General features: G+C 32.6%; 1 long non-coding RNA gene across 1 annotated transcript; it reads right to left on the bottom strand.

The window, feature by feature from the left end:
- Positions 1 to 5,536: 5,536 nt before the first annotated feature.
- Positions 5,537 to 6,374, bottom strand: LOC111693130. Its single transcript, XR_002763334.1, has 3 exons — positions 6,271 to 6,374; positions 6,068 to 6,205; positions 5,537 to 5,693 (listed from the first exon to the last, which is right to left on the bottom strand). It is a non-coding gene; the product is annotated as an uncharacterized LOC111693130 (long non-coding RNA).
- Between the last annotated feature and the right edge of the window lie 10,079 nt (positions 6,375 to 16,453).

Genomic DNA, 16,453 nt, shown 5'->3' with positions numbered 1-16,453 from the left:
ATTAGTTTTACTAATGAATATTGAACGCTTGAAGTCGATGACATATGCTTATATTCGTAGTGCATCAAGTTTAAATTTATATATCATGTCACTTAATTATGAAACTTCAGTAAATCTCACAAAGTACTTGTGAAACATGTTTCCTCCCAACTCGTTTAAATAAAGTCAAGCTACTGAAAGATGTGGAATACTCAATATAATAGAGATATGTGTGCTTATGGCAGATTTGTGCAAAAAGTAATCGAACAATGATTTTTGAATGCATTATTCTGAAGATCTGAGAAATTAATATTGTATTTAATCTTAATGAATATTTGTATTTCTGAATACTTGCGATTTTAAAAATATTGAATACTCTTTTTTTCGTGATTACTTATTACATTTTTTTAATATCCAGTATTCATGAATTTTATTTATTCTGCCGACGAAAGATTTTAAAGCTCGAACAGTGTTTTATCAAAACCATAGATTCAGTTCTGTATTAATCTGTACAGCTGCTAGAAATATAGAAAACATCTAAAATGCGCAGAATATCAGAAATTGCATTGTCGTATGCGGTTTGAAATTTAAATTGTACATTTTAATATCCTGGGAAGAGCTTTAAAAAAACGTAAAAAGAACATATTGCAATGTGTAAATAAATCTAAATAAATCCGAAAATCATTTTGTAGATCTCTTTCGACCTATCTTTCGCCAAAATTATTCAGTTATGTAACGGCGATATCCGTTCGGCGCTGCATCACAAATATATGCATATTTATACATAGTTAAATTTTATTGTCATTATTTGGCCAATAAATATATAAAGCTGAAAGCCGGTGGTATCGTAGAGACAAATTGCTGTTTAGGTGGCAGATTTATTGCACCAATATTCCTTTTTATTATGTGTTTATTTAAATTATTCACATTTATTTAAAAATCTGTGAATGAAATTAGACGATGTTTTGAATTTGTCAAGATCCTTTAAGCCGGTAATATTCTGTTTTGACTTCTGAAAGACATAAACTGCCTATACATATTTTTAACAGATTATCTATTCAACACTCACTACTTGATTTATTATAGAAACATATTTATTGGGATTGCATGTGCATTCAGACAATTAATCAATAGAGTCACTGGATATTTTCATTATTTTATGAACATTCTAGAATGATTATCTTAATAGGCAGACGACATACCTACCATATTAGGAAGATATAAAAAGAAATTATAACTAATCTCAAAGTTATCAAACCTTTATCTAATACATTAAGAAAAACATTCCCAACGGCCAGAAAAAGTGAATGTTTGGGCAGGAATAGTAGGAAATTGCATCTGGAACCTTATTTCTTTAAAGGCAATTTAACAGGCGACGTTTATTTTTCTTAACCCTAATGAACACGAATCACGATATGCCTGTTGGTGATGTCTGGTTCCAACAAGATAGTGCGCCTCCACATTTTCGCCTCTATGTAAGAAATTACCTTAATGAAGTTTTCCCAAATCGATGTATAGGCAGAAGAGGGCCGCTTGAATGGCCATCACGCTCCCCTGACTTAACCCCCACTAGATTTTTTTGCGGGGTTATCTAAAAGGCAGGGAATGGGAACAGGCCGGACACTATCGAAGAATTGAAAAATCGTGTCAGAGAAGAAGTTCGAAACAGAACACCAAATGCTATTCAAAATGTAATTGATAACTTTGAACATCGAATTGGGCATTGTGCAATGGTTAATGGAGGCCACTTTGAACATTTGCTGTAATAAAATAAAAAGTACCTAGTACTAAATTATTGTTTTCATTTAATAATTTTTAGGACTATGACAAAGAACTAGGTATAACCTTATATTACGGAATTCGTTATTTAGAAGGACTATCTATACTATAAATTATAGAGCGTCCTATTCAAAAAGAATGTCGGTAATGTTATAGGTCTGTGAAACATGGCTCAAAAAAAAAAAAAAATTAGAAAAGTGACAAAATCTATTTACTAATTGACCTCTTTCAGTGATTTTTTTAAATTTCAACTGGGAAAAAAATATGAATTTTATTCCATCATTTTGGGACACAGTGTAGGTATATATATAGTATTTACAACTTAATGTGAAACATTTTATGTCATTATAATGTAGTAGGCGTGGAAGAACATTGACTGCATTCTGACTACATATTTCTGCATAATTCACTTTATAAGAAGATTGCAAGTGCAGTAAGGTAAGACATACATATTTTGTATAGTTTATTTGTTGAAAGCTAGTTAATTAATCCACGACCATTAGCTACTCTAAACATATTATAAACAAGTAATACTTTGGCATCTTCCTGACAATTTTCTGGTATTTGATAGTCATGTTTATTTATTTTAAACATTATTCACAAAATTCAACCAGAGAGTTATAGCTAGGAATATTACCACTTGGTTTCCACCACGCGCCTGACCTTGCTACATATTATTAATTCTGAAGATCTCAATCGCCTCGAAATACTAAATTTGGTAGTTACGTAAATACTGGTGACAACAACGAAATTGTATAATGACCTCTCTGTGGGATATCCCATATTTACATTTTTAATTTGATACTTGTTATCTATATTGTGACAAGTTTTAATACGTTTATACCTAGACAAGAAGTAATGTCAACTTTACGCAAACTTTCGCTGATGACCTTGTTATAGTTATTTCAGAAAAACCACTAGTGAGTTCACTTAAAGGACCTTAATTGAAAATTGGTGTATAGAAAAGGGACTAAAGGTGAATCCTTCAAACGGCGTCCTTGTCCTGTACACCAAAAAATGGAAGATAGTCGGCTCCAGGCAGCATATTGTCTTCAACAAAACCATTTAGGTTCCATCCATTGGTAAAATGGGTGTTATTTGGGATGATAGGTTGACCAATTATCCAATTTGATGGCATCTTTGTTTTGGAACGATCCTGAAGTTATTTTGTGGCTTATACTGCTGTTATTAAAGTCTTCTTTTATAGCTGCTATACTACTCACTATATTTTTAATCACTGAGAGATTAGCACGTTAAACATGAGCTTTTCTTCATTTTTATCATCGAATGAAAATAATATTCTGTTGAATTTTAATTTAGAACAGTGGGATGTAATTAAAAATAGACCAAAGGAGAAATTGTATCCTTAAATTAAGAAAGATATTCAGCATTTTTTCCTGGTTTTTAACATTTCGTCATCCATCATACACTGTACAAGGGTTCAAAAAAATACTATGCACGATTTGGCCGTCTGATGTGCTATTTGCAGTGCTTCGTTATGACCGCGTACTTAGAGGTTCTTATATCACTTCCAAAACAGTAATTGAGCCAGCTTAAACGAAAAGGGTTGTGGTTAATCAAAGGTTCATGATGGAAGTCACAAGGTCGTCCTCAAAGAATTAGTAGAAGGACATACGATTATTGGAGCTGTTAGCGATTAGGATTCCTGGTTCTTCAGTATTGATGTTTGATCCAAGACAGTCAAGCGTTCAGGGATGGGCATATGTGGTACATGATCTGGATTTTTTCTTACCAGAACCATTAACAGTTAGATCCAAATGCGATTAATGGAAGAATGATTAGACGGATGTGGTTTGTGATACAGTGCACTTGTTAACGCTAATAGAAAATCAACAGAAGCATAAGATTGTGACAAGCTATGGACATCTTCCAAGCACTTTACTAGAATTAGAGTAGTACCAATGTCAGGTGCGGTTATGCTCATGAAGACCAATACATTTCATCAGTTTACCATGCTTGCTCACGGTTGAAAAGACACAAAAACCTAGAGACGCCATTATCTGTCAACTTAGGATATCACTGCGGGATATTTCATTTCCTTTTACAACAAAAAATTTATCAAAATTAGTCGTAGTAATCAGAATATTACAATCCATATTGATATCTAAAATGAGTACTCGGTTTTCTTAGAATACATAAAGGACTTTTAGATCATAATTGACGTTGGTTTACTTTTTGAAAAAAAAAATAGGTGGGGCTAAATTGGAAAGTTGTTTTGCCGAGGTCTTATTGTTCGTATCAAGCTGAGTGTTAGTAATATGAATGGAAAATTGATATATTTATTGAAGTTATCCATTCTTACCCATGTTTATGAAACAGTATCATGGAACGACATAACTGGCTGCTGCCATCGATTGAGTTGCCACGCTATTTCGTTGACTCTTTGGGGCACAGGCGGTAGCTTCTCCGTCTTTTCCTTTAGCATTAGGATGGTGAATGACGTCACGATGTAATCTGGGTCCTCTCCCTCGCTGATCAAAGGATAACCAGTAGGCCCGTGCGCCTCCATGTCCACTATCCCTGAAGGGGTAGATCGGGACGACGGAAATTTTCAGAAGTGGCGTGAAAATTTGAAATCACTGAATTTCAGAGCTTTTTCTGAAGAAAAGATAAACCAAAGTGCCCTAGTCGCATATCTGAAAGTTTGAGGTGATCAGCAGTAATTGTGGTCATTTTATCACAAAGTTATCTTTCATTGTGAATTTTTAATTGTCCGAATAAAATCCTACATGACGAAAATACATACATCCAACAAGAGCCGGTGGCTAATAAAACCACGTGTTATTAAGATATGTGGAAAAATGACACTTGTTATGTAAATCCACCCGGCATAAAAGTTTTATGGCAAGAGAACCATAACGAATCGCGCAACGTACAAGACCATGCGCCCATGCGGATAGATGCTCGAGTTAGTTACATCGGCGGTGGTGCATTCTTTTATTCTTTTCTCGCTCTCGCTGGATTCGATCGTTTTGTTCGGCTTTACCGTGTCTCGTGTCTGATGCTTTTGTTCTTACTTCCTCGTCACTCCCGATATAGGCACACGGTTAGTTCTCGTTTTGTTGATATTCGATTGGAACTGAGGTGGAACTGGTATTAGTTGGAGAACTATTGACTGCTTTTACTGGTACGGTTTGAGCCAGCCACATACCGGAAGTTGTGTGGTGCTACACACAAAAAAGTAAATACTTGAAATGAACCTAATCAGCTTGTATTGAGTAATTCCTAGTCTCATATATCCGCAAGAAGATATTTATTTGAAATGAAAAATATATATTCTTGTTTGAAGCAAAAGATATTCTTCATTTAATAGCGCCATAGTTCAAAATAAAACTAAATGCATCATTTCAAATAATTTCCACTCTTGTTTTGAGAAAATCATGTTCTCACATTGATTATAATTTATTCACATGGAGAAAATCTAACAAGCACTTCAATTCTATGATTTACTCAATGTGAATATACCGATATCTTATGTAAATAATATTCGTTTTCTTGATCCGAGAAATTTACATGGTTTAGATATAATATTTTATTGGCTCTCTTTAAATTACATAAAGTATTAATTTGAATAGAAAAAATATTGATATAAGCTAATCGATTATTCTCCACAAAGACTTTCTGACTCAGTACAAATTTATGATGTATTCCCAACAAAAAATAAAAGAAATAGCTTTAAGTTTATTAATGGTTCCCTTGAAATCAAATAGTGTTTTTAACGAAATAGATGTTTACATCAAATAGATTAAACCAAATGTTCATAGTGATAAGAATATATATTTATAGTATATAATTATATACCTTTATTTACATATGTACATAAATACATTTACATTGGATATTACGATTATTCCAAATTGTTCCAAAATGCCAATATCGCTGTTTGAGAAAGTTCTTTCAAAGTCCAAGTTAATCTGAAAAAAAAACACTATATGAAACAAAACCAAATAAATCAAACTCAAACAAATCTTAATGTTATACAGAAAATAGTTAAAACTATACACAAGTTAATTTTTGTGAAATGCATAAACGTTAAAGTATTGGGAATATTACAAAACGGGCAAATTTCACTTAGTAAATTCGAATTTTTAATCAATGAAGTAGTTTTTCAGATAATAAAAAGCGACAACTTTTTTATGGCAACACTTGGGAAAATTCATGTATTAAATGAATATCTTTACAAATGATTTTCCGGATAATTTAAATAACTAGAAGCTGATGGGTTAAAAAGTTGACAATATAAATTTAGGGCGAAAAGTCTTATTATTAGAGCAGGATTTGCACTTACCTAAAAATATCTGCACGGTTTCACTAGAAAGTCTCCAATCTGTTACCTAGTAATTACTCCATACTTGCTTCAACTGGTTGTAAAAAGCTTAATTAAGTACACTTTTATACTCTAACTCTTAAAAAACCGTCGTTCTTGCTGTAAACATAAACGCTATTGTACTCTGTAATGCATAGGTATATTTACAACATGCAGTTACTTACCTATGTGCAAAATGCAAATGGCGGCAAATAATGCTGAACTAAACAACGAAACGTTAGGTATGAACTGCTGAACAGAAAAGGAAAAGACGCGAGCTTCAGACAAACGAAACATCTAGAATACGTTGCCTCGGCCAACTTCGCAAAACGCGCCGACGCACTTCACCGTGCCCTCCCACACCTGCATTCAATCTACGCAGTGTCCCACGTAAATGGTTTTACTGGGTGCGCCTGATAAATTTGGAGTGAATCAAATTTGATATTTTACAGAATAATAATAACAACTTTTCATGAATTTTATAAAGTAAATATACACATTTATTTTGAATGGAAGGTGGCAATTCTTTGCAAGATGCAACCGACATTTTATTAAAACTTCATTTAATTATTTGTTTGTATTAATTTGCTAGATGGTACATACTTGTAAAAGATTCCTTCAGTTTTATATTTTCAAGTCAAATACCTAAAGCCGAAAATACCGATTTTGGTCTATTATTATGTTTTTGTATTTTTATATAGAGAGATTATTGCTAATAGGTAAAGAAAATATTATCAATGTAAATTAATGTACCTGTCTGATATTTCTATATCAATAATTTATTTGTATCTCCTGGAGAAAATTAGTTATTATTGTTAAAGGAATCATATTATTAGAGAAATTAAAATATCTTTTTAGACTGAAGCTAGTTTCTTTTCATCAAGAAACAAGTGGATGTAAAATAGTGAGCCACGTATTCATTTTAATTCCCCAGATCTATTTCAATTACGCTCTGTTAAATACTCAAATTGAGAATATATTATTCCCAATGAACTAATATTCCAAGAAAATCAAGAACTACATTTAAGAAACATCGTTTTTTCAATTTAATGATAGTTTCTTTCCATCAAGAAACAAGTGGATCTAAAATAGTGAGCCACGTATTCATTTTAATTCCCCAGATCTATTTCAATTAAGCTCTGTTAAATACTCAAACTGAGAATATATTATTCCCAATGAACTAATATTCCAAGAAAATCAAGAACTAAATTGAAGAAACATCGTTTTTTCAATTTAATGATAGTTTCTTTCCTTCAAGAAACAAGTGGATCTAAAATAGTGAGCCTCGTATTCATTTTAATTCCAGATCTATTTCAATTAAGCTCTGTTAAATACTCAAACTGATAATATATTATTCCCAATGAACTAATATTCCAAGAAAATCAAGAATTAAATTGAAGAAACATCATTTTCTTAATTTAATGATATTTTCTCCGTTTGATACTATTGTTTATTTAAAAACTTGAGAAAATCTGCATTCTCTCTTTGAATATTTACTTTTTTGTGTGTAAGTATATGAAAACATTGACATGTAAGGAAATAATACAGTTTTTGTCTTTTTTTACATTTTTAGTACATTTTCCCAAATATTTTTCCCAACTTTTTAATTTTTGCATCCTTTGTGCAGAATTCTCCATGGGAATTGGAAAAAATGGACAACAGAAAAATTCTTCCATACATTTTATTACCAGGCAATGAGCGGATTATGTACAAAAATAATATATTGAATAACAAGTTTAGAAAAGCAAATTTTACTAGGTACTTTTGAGTACTAGAGAGCGCAGGGAGCGAGTAACTTAAAAGTTATATGAGTTTAGTAAAACTGCTTTTCTTTGTTTATACTGTGTTTTCGCATTTTGTGCTAGTAAGTAATTACAAACAAGCAAATAGTAATAGATATAAAAGCATTCAAAGTTAGAAATTTAAAAACTTTCATAGTAGGTACTTGTGTATGATTTCCGTAACCTAGTAACCAGTCCTGTAGCCAGGAGAGCCCCAATTACCTCCTTCATTTCGATGGACTATACCTAAGTGTTTTTTGTGTATTTTGAGCTGCAGAACACGAATTTTTTGGGTAGAAGTTTGCCCGGATGTCGATAAGATTTTTATTAACAAAAAACTTGCAAAATACTGAAAACTTAGTTTTTGGCAAAATAAAAAATATTTTCTTCTTCTTTGACCCATTTTTTTAAGAAGAAAATGTCTCTTACAATTTTTTTATTAAACGCATAGTTTTCGAGATAAACGTCGTTAAAAACATTGAAAAATGCGATTTTTGTGCGATTTTCAATCGTTAATAACTTTTGATTGAATAGGTACTTTGTAATTCTGCTGACGGCGTTTGAAAGTTCACGTTAAATACTACAAATTATGAGTAATTGCAGTGTGAAAATTTGTTTTTTCCACTGTTATTTGAAGCCATAAACAAATAGCGATTGAGCGTTCAGAAGGGTGCTCCGCCATGTATGTAAGAGAGCGGTTGCCTTTTTACAGGCGTTTAATACACGATCTTGATGCGTACTCTTCATTTCTAGACCAAAGAAACGATTAAAACTGAACGATCGAGAATCATAATAGTTTTCATGAAGAACAAGTAGAATTGAATAAATTTCGTGTTGTTAGCTTTCCAAATTTGAATAATTGTGCTTTCAATAAATACTTACAACAATATTTCCAATATTTAAATAAACAATTTTCTTTCAAACTGTTTTTTATTAACTGTCATTACTATATAGTCCAACCAAATTACACTTGGAGAAAAAAAAATTGTTACCTAGACTTTTATAAGTGGAAATGGTAAAAGGACTTATAATAAACCTAAAAAAATAAATGCGTGAGCAGGGGCAGCGGAGGGTTGATTTGAGGGGTTGAAAAGTTATGAAAAATTGTATCATTGGGATTTCTGGCGAAAGTTGACGTCAAACAAAAAAAGTATCCACTACAAAAGTTGTAGATCATGCAAAAATCTACAACTTTTGTAGAGGCCAATTTTTAACATAACCTCAAAATTTCCGAGAAAAATGCGAAATACAGGTTTTTTTCTGATTTTTCGTTTTTTATTTCTGATTTCCGCAAAAATAAATTAATTTTGACGAAACTTGGTGAAAGTATACCTTTCTCTTTCTTAAATAACCTCAAATTTTTTTAATAAAAAAAATCAAGAAGTTTCTGAGATATTCATTTTTTTGGCCTGAATCACTTTAAAAAAAAAATTCTACTTAAAAAAATCATCGTACAGAGTTCTGCCGGTAATCATTTTTTTTCGTTTTAACATATATCTACTTTTTGGTGAAATAAAAAAATCTGTAGTAACAGTTCAAAAACATACTCAAAAATGCAAAAAAAAAAAATAAAAAATGACTTGCAACAATAAGTGTCAGTTATTGTTAATAATTTGTTTAAATTAAAAAACATTTAAAAACTGATTACACCATTCAATTCTACGGAAAAAAATAAAGAAAATGTGTCATTGTTTGATCCAAAACTTTATTTATGTACAGTATTGCTATAAACATCGAATTACAAATGCTCCGGACATCTCCGGAACTACCCGGAATTTTAAAACTTTCTAAACAGCATATTGTTAGGTATAAAAAAACACAACTTTTTTATAATCTGAGTCACCCCGTATCTCTTACCGTTTCCTAGATCCTAATGTCTATCCCATCCTTATCTTGGACACACTGTATATCTATGAATTCATCAAACTTTAAAAAAATAAGTACACCAATTGATCCTACGGAAAAAAATTATTATTTATTTTATTTATTCACTATTAGACTTATGTTTATAGCAATACTGTACAAAAATAGTTTTGGGTCAAACAATGAGACAGTTTTATTTGTATTTTTTCCGTACAATTGAATGGTGTAATCAGTTTTTGATTTTTTTAAAATTTAAACAAATTATCAACAACTGCTTCATTGCTGCAAGTCATTTTTTACTTTTTTGCATTTTTGAACATGTTTTTGAGCTGTGATTACAAATTTTTTTATTTCACCAAAAAGTATATGTCAATACGAAAAAAATTATTACCGGCAGAACTCTGTACGATGATTTTTTTAAGTAGAATTTTTCTTTGAAAAAAAAAGTGTTTCAGGCCGAAAAAAATGAATATCTCAGAAACTTCTTGATTTTTTTATCTAAAAAAATTTGAGGTTATTTAAGACAGACAAAGGTATACTTTCACCAAGTTTCGTCAAAATTAAATTATTTTTGCGGAAATGAGAAATAGGAAACGAAAAATCAGAAAAAAACCTGTTTTTCGCATTTTTCTCGGAATTTTTGAGGTTATGTTAAAAATGACCGCTACAAAGGTTGTAGATTTTTACATGATCTACAACTTTTGTATTAAATACTTTTTGTCTGACGTCAACTTTCGCCAGAAATCCCAATGATACAATTTTCATAACTTTTCCACCCCCCAAATCAACCCTCCGCCGCCCCTGCTCACGCATTTATCTTTTTTTTCGTTTATTTTTCTTTCCCTCTAAATGAGTTATTTTGATCGGTCTAATAGTAAATTGACATTTTATGTGATTAAATGCCACAAACGATTTTGAATTTAGTAAAATAGCATATTATCAGTCAAGATGCGACAAAATAATTTACGAATGTATACATACCTTGCCACCCATACTACAATACTTAATAAATTATTGATAGGTACTGATTCCATATTTATCTGTGTTTAGTTTGTTATTAAAAGAGATTATCAGTTCCTAATGAGAATACGATAAGATTTATGTTTCCTTCATTCTCATCTCTGAATGAATAAAATAGTATCAATGGCAATGCCCTTTTTCATTCTGAATAGTAGGCTAAGCCATATACAGGGTTACCCCTTTTTAATTGTCCTATACAGATATCTTTCTTATTTTATGAGTTAAGGAAATGAGCAAAAATGTGCAGAATCTTATGGACATCGCGGATCCGTTTTTAAATGTAAAAAATTACGAACAGTTCCCAAAATATTCGAAGAAAACCGATAAACAATAACAAGAACAACGAACAGAACAACATAGATAAAGCAACAAATGATTAAATTTAATCACAACTGTTCGAAGGGAATACCATTATTATTTATACACCTCTGCACTCGTTTATAATTATTGCTCTGAGTAACAGATTGAGTATTTGCCTTCTGTATAGCAGGTCCTTAACAAAACTATTAAAGAAAAAGATAATGATGGTCAAATCAGGACTTCTCTGCGCCCAAGTAACTAGACCACCAAGTAATATGGTATACAGGGTAGCCCAACGAAAACGTACCGCAAGGCATTACAGGGTAGTAATGAACTTTTCGGCAAAATCCAAAAACAGGTAAAGTTTGCTTCTGAGGGGGACAACTTTTGGCGCAAAAAGCATAGCAAAATCTTCAACCTCCTAAGTGGGGGTGCCATTTCCCAAACTTTTTTAAATGGGAATGGGGTCAAGTGGGGGGTCATTAGAAAGGGCTTTTAATTCTCTATACATCGATTCTTACTTTTTGAAAATCGATCCATTATTTTAGAAAATATGCAGCTTTGAAAATACGAACAATATTTTTGACGAGAAATGCGAAAATCGATTTAATTTTACTTCAAAACTTACGGTATTAGCTTGGTAAATTCCTTCAAAAGAATTCGCTGTTTTTTTTTTCTGATTTGCGAATTCTTTAGCCTGATTTTGGTGAGCAAAAAATTGTCCGCTTTTTGTTTCGTATTTAGATAGGCCACAAGAAGTTGCTAGATAACTGTCTTGTGACTTGTAGTTGAAGAGTACCAATACTGCCGAGTCTTTTAAATTGATTAATTATGGTGTACTCAATTCCAGAAAGAGTAGAAATTATTGAGCTTTTTTTCAAAAACAATGAATGCGGAAATCGGGTCGCCGAACTGTTCAACCAACGGCATCCTGAGAAACATGCGTCTGGAAAAATTGTTCGCGAATTGGTGGCCAAATTTCGCGAAACTGGCTCCGTTCATAACAAAAAGAGGCAGGTTGAAAATCCGGTACTAAATGAACCTACGGAAATAGCGGTATTGGGGCAAGTGGCAATGGATAGTACGCTGAGTACAATGCAATTGGCTACTGCGACAGGAGTGAGTCGTACAAGTGTCCAACGAATATTAAAAAAATACAAATTCCATCCTTATAAGATTCGGCTAGTGCAAGAGCTAAATGAAGACGATTTTGATCGTCGTTTGCAATTTTGCGAAATAATGACTGAACGAGCGATAAACGATAATTTCCTCTTTAATGTGTGTTTTTCGGACGAGTGTACGTTCTTCTTGAATGGTTTAGTGAATCGCCATAATTGTCGTTACTGGGCTGATACCAATCCAAGGATTTTCCATGAGACACACTCCCAACACCCCCAGAAGTTGAATGTATGGGCAGGTATTTTTGGAAATTCCATTGTAGGTCCTTTTTTCCTTCCTGGAAATTTGACAGGCGATATGTACTTGGATTTACTACAAAATGTCATCGACCCAGCTCTAACAAATATCATAGAGGACGACCCTGCTTACAATGAACACGAACTGATTTTCCAGCAAGACGGAGCTCCTCCACATTACTCGCTCAATGTGCGCAATTACCTAAATGAGACGTTTCCAGGACGCTGGATAGGACGAAGAGGTGCAATTGAGTGGCCCCCTCGGTCACCCGACTTAAATCCTTTAGATTTCTTTCTCTGGGGGCACATTAAAAGCAAAGTTTACAGCACTCCACCTGATACCTTGGAAGATCTGCGAGGACGAATCATTAATGTATGTCGCGAAGTAACACCGCAAGTGCTCCAGAATGTTCGACAACGGTTTGAAGACAACCTGTATCATTGTATGCAAGTTGGCGGACAACATTTTCAGCATTTACTTGACTAATACCGTAAGTTTTTAAATAAAATTAAATCGATTTTCGCATTTCTCGTCAAAAATATTGTTCGTATTTTCAAAGCTGCATATTTTCTATTGACCCCCCACTCCCATCTGAAAAAATTTAGGGGATAGCACCCCCCACGATTGAAGATTTTGGTATGCTTTTTGAGCCAAAAGTTGTCCCCCTCAGAAACAAATTTGACCTGTTTTTGGATTTTGCCGAAAAGTTCTTTACTACCCTGTAATGCCTTGCGGTACATTTTCGATGGGCTACCCTGTATACTTCCAACATTTGTGATAAAATTTAAATTTACTAGTTATTACTTTATCTATGCTGTTTTGTTCGTTGCTCTTGTTATTGGTAAGTCAAAGAGTATTAAAAATAAGAAATATTAAATTAATTTATAGAAAAAAATCAAATGTTTCACATGGCTACTTGACTTTTTTATGAAATTATAATTATATTCAGTATCTTGGTTATTTATTTATGATAACCCCATAAATTATACATCGTTGTAAAGAGAATTTCTCCTTTCTTCTAATGAGGCAAAAATTCAATATGTCGTCCATAAGAGAAACAAAAGTTAACTACCGCTCACCATACATTTTTAGAGATAAGTCAATACTGACAGTAAAAATCGATTCCTCATATCATTTAATATCAGACTACACATTTTTATCCAAAAATTTTGAAAAACAAGTGAAATGCGACTAAAAAAAGAAATAGCATAAAATCGGTTTTCTTCGAATATCTTCGGAACTATTCGGAATATTCTAAATTTAAAAACGGATCCGTGATCGCCATAATATTCTGCACATTTTTAACCATTTCTATAACTCTTCAAATAAGAAAGATACGACAATTAAAAAGTTGTAACCCTGTATCAAGAAATTTAAGAAATACTTAAATTTCTTCTTCAAAAATTGAATAAAACGCATTTCCGTCTCTATCAATCTTCTCAAAAATGTTTCTATTTGAAGGCTGACTGCTGCTCTAAAAATCCCTCACGTCCTCCATCCCTCTCCCACCCATCTCGATCCGGGCGACGTTCTTCGCCGTCTCTCTCGCGCGCCGATATCGCGTTCCTACGTTCTCACAGAGGTCGCTGACTTCGCCGGCCAGAGGCCACCACAACAAACGCACAAGCGGGCGCTTCTTCCTTTACTCGGAAGCTCCCGATCGGAATGGACCTCCTCTTGATTGCTGATGGACTGTGTCGATTTTTCTGAGTTGCGTTCTGGCTCCGCGTTTCGGTGGCTGGGAAGCTTTGGCGGCGCGATAATTTGGTCGATAGCAAAGCTCGCGGGACCTACGAAGGTCGCCGGTTGGTTCCGGACTTGTTGCGGTTTTCGGCGTGGAACGTGCAGGAGCAGACCGCGGGAAAGCTGCCGGGATTCGGGAGGCTTTTGTTGGTGAATTATTTCGATTAATCGAATGTAAACAGTATTTTTTAAGCGTTTCAATGTATGACATGAAGATGTAGTCCAATCAGTTAAGGCGAAAGTAAAGTAAAAGCTCCCAATTTTTTCGGATAGCATGGATTTTCCCGAAAATTTGCATACAAGCTCATCTGACCCCCCACTTCAAAAGTTATATTGTGTAGATGTGTGCTTTTTTCTATTTGGGGGTGAAAATACCCTTGTACGAAAAAAATGCGAAATTCGCAGATTTACGTATTTTAAAGATTCAATTCATGTTCAAATATGTAGGATAAAGTTCCTTTCATCTTTTTTAATATAATTTATGAAATTTAATTTCTTTTCAACACTTAAATTTCCTTAAAAACTAACCTTCCATGGCCAAAAACATAGAAAAAAAGTTTTTAACAGTTTAAAATATTCTTTTGGTGCATTCACAATGTATTGCATTTCGTTTGTTATTCAATAGAAAGCTTACGACTCATTACAAAGTTGCTACCCTTAAAAACCATCCCTTATAATAAAATAAAATAAGTATTATTGAAAACTTGAGATGTTTTAATGGTATGCATATGTTGAATTGTAAACTTTTTATTGGTTTTCAAATGATCTATGATATATTGCAACTTTTCAGCCACCCAAGAAACCCTTATCATAATTATATATGAGTATGATGATATAATTATTTTTTTTTAATTTTATTGAATTTATTAATATTTTTTTATTAAAATATCAAATAAAAAAAATGATATATATTATAAATGGATACGTGTGTGTATGTACATTATTAAAATACTCCAATCAGTTCACCAGTGCTCCAAAATACACAAAGATGATGGTAATTTACCCGCACCGAAAATTTTACTGAAAAAATGCGATTAATTTTTTTACCATAACTTGTAATTTTAAAGTTATAAATTTTCTCAAAAAACCAATTTGTAGGGAATTTAAAGCACTTTAAGTTCTGTGATTTGCAGTTTTTTTGAGCCCTTCGTTTTTTATTTGTAAGCTAAAAGGGCTCGGGAAAGGCGGTCTTGGAGCTTAGTTTTGAGCTTCTAACGGTCATAACTCGGTCAAATTTTGTCCTACAAAAATTTAAAAGAAAGCAAATTGTTCAGTAAGAAAAAAACTACAATTTCTTATTCTCTAATTTTTTTGATAGTTTTTGAAATAGTTTGAAAAACGGCCAATTTTTGAAAATTTAAAAATTTTATTCAAAAGTAAATGATTTTGTTTCAAATTTAGGCTTCTAAAATCGTTCAAATTCCCAGAATCTACTGTTAATACATAAATAAAGTAAATTGCAGAAGGAATACGTTTTTTTTCCGTCAAGTCATTAATTTTAATACCTTTTTTTTCTCAAAAATCAAGACATTTTATTTTGATTGTAACTTCATTAGTTTTCATGCTAACGACTTCTACCACCACTCAATTTAATAACTTTAATAGGTGTTATATAAGTTTTCCTCGAAAAACCTATAGTTTTTCCGCTACAGGACGTTGAACGTTTCGATTATAGCTATCTTCGAAATTGACTTCAACTTCTGGGACTAATAACTCGGGTTCTATACCATCTACAAAAATTAAAAAAAAATAAACTCTTTGCTATTTAATTATCTTCATTATTGCTTATGATAATTTTTTTTATAAAACCTTTAGTTTTTGAGATATTCACGAAGAATGGCTCAAAACATGCATTTTTTGGGCTAAAAATGAACATGTTTAGGCGCAAATAACTCAAAAAGTATCGACTGTAAAAAAAATTCTTATGGAACATTTTTTGCTTAGAATTCGTCCCTCTATCGAATCGTGAGGTTATTTTTAATAAAAGAAATTCCCACCCTCCAGAAGGGGTGGCATCCACCCCTAGGGTAAAAGCACACATCGGCACTATATAACTTTAGTTTCTTAGGCTATTCCCTAGCTACAGTTCAAATTTCACGTCAATCCATTCCATCCGAAAAAATTGGTAGCCAAAATGCTTCAGTGATTGGACTAATATATTTTCGACACAATTTACCGATATGAAAATACATATTTCACATAGAATAGAGACTTTAGTAACACAGTCTTAGCAGCAAAAGTTCGA

Source organism: Anoplophora glabripennis, unplaced genomic scaffold, assembly GCF_000390285.2.
Source record: "Anoplophora glabripennis isolate ALB-LARVAE unplaced genomic scaffold, Agla_2.0 scaffold173, whole genome shotgun sequence".
In the NCBI taxonomy this organism is placed as follows: Eukaryota; Metazoa; Arthropoda; class Insecta; order Coleoptera; family Cerambycidae; genus Anoplophora; species Anoplophora glabripennis.
Note: the sequence above shows the minus strand (reverse complement) of the source record. Positions and strands in the feature narration are given on the sequence as shown.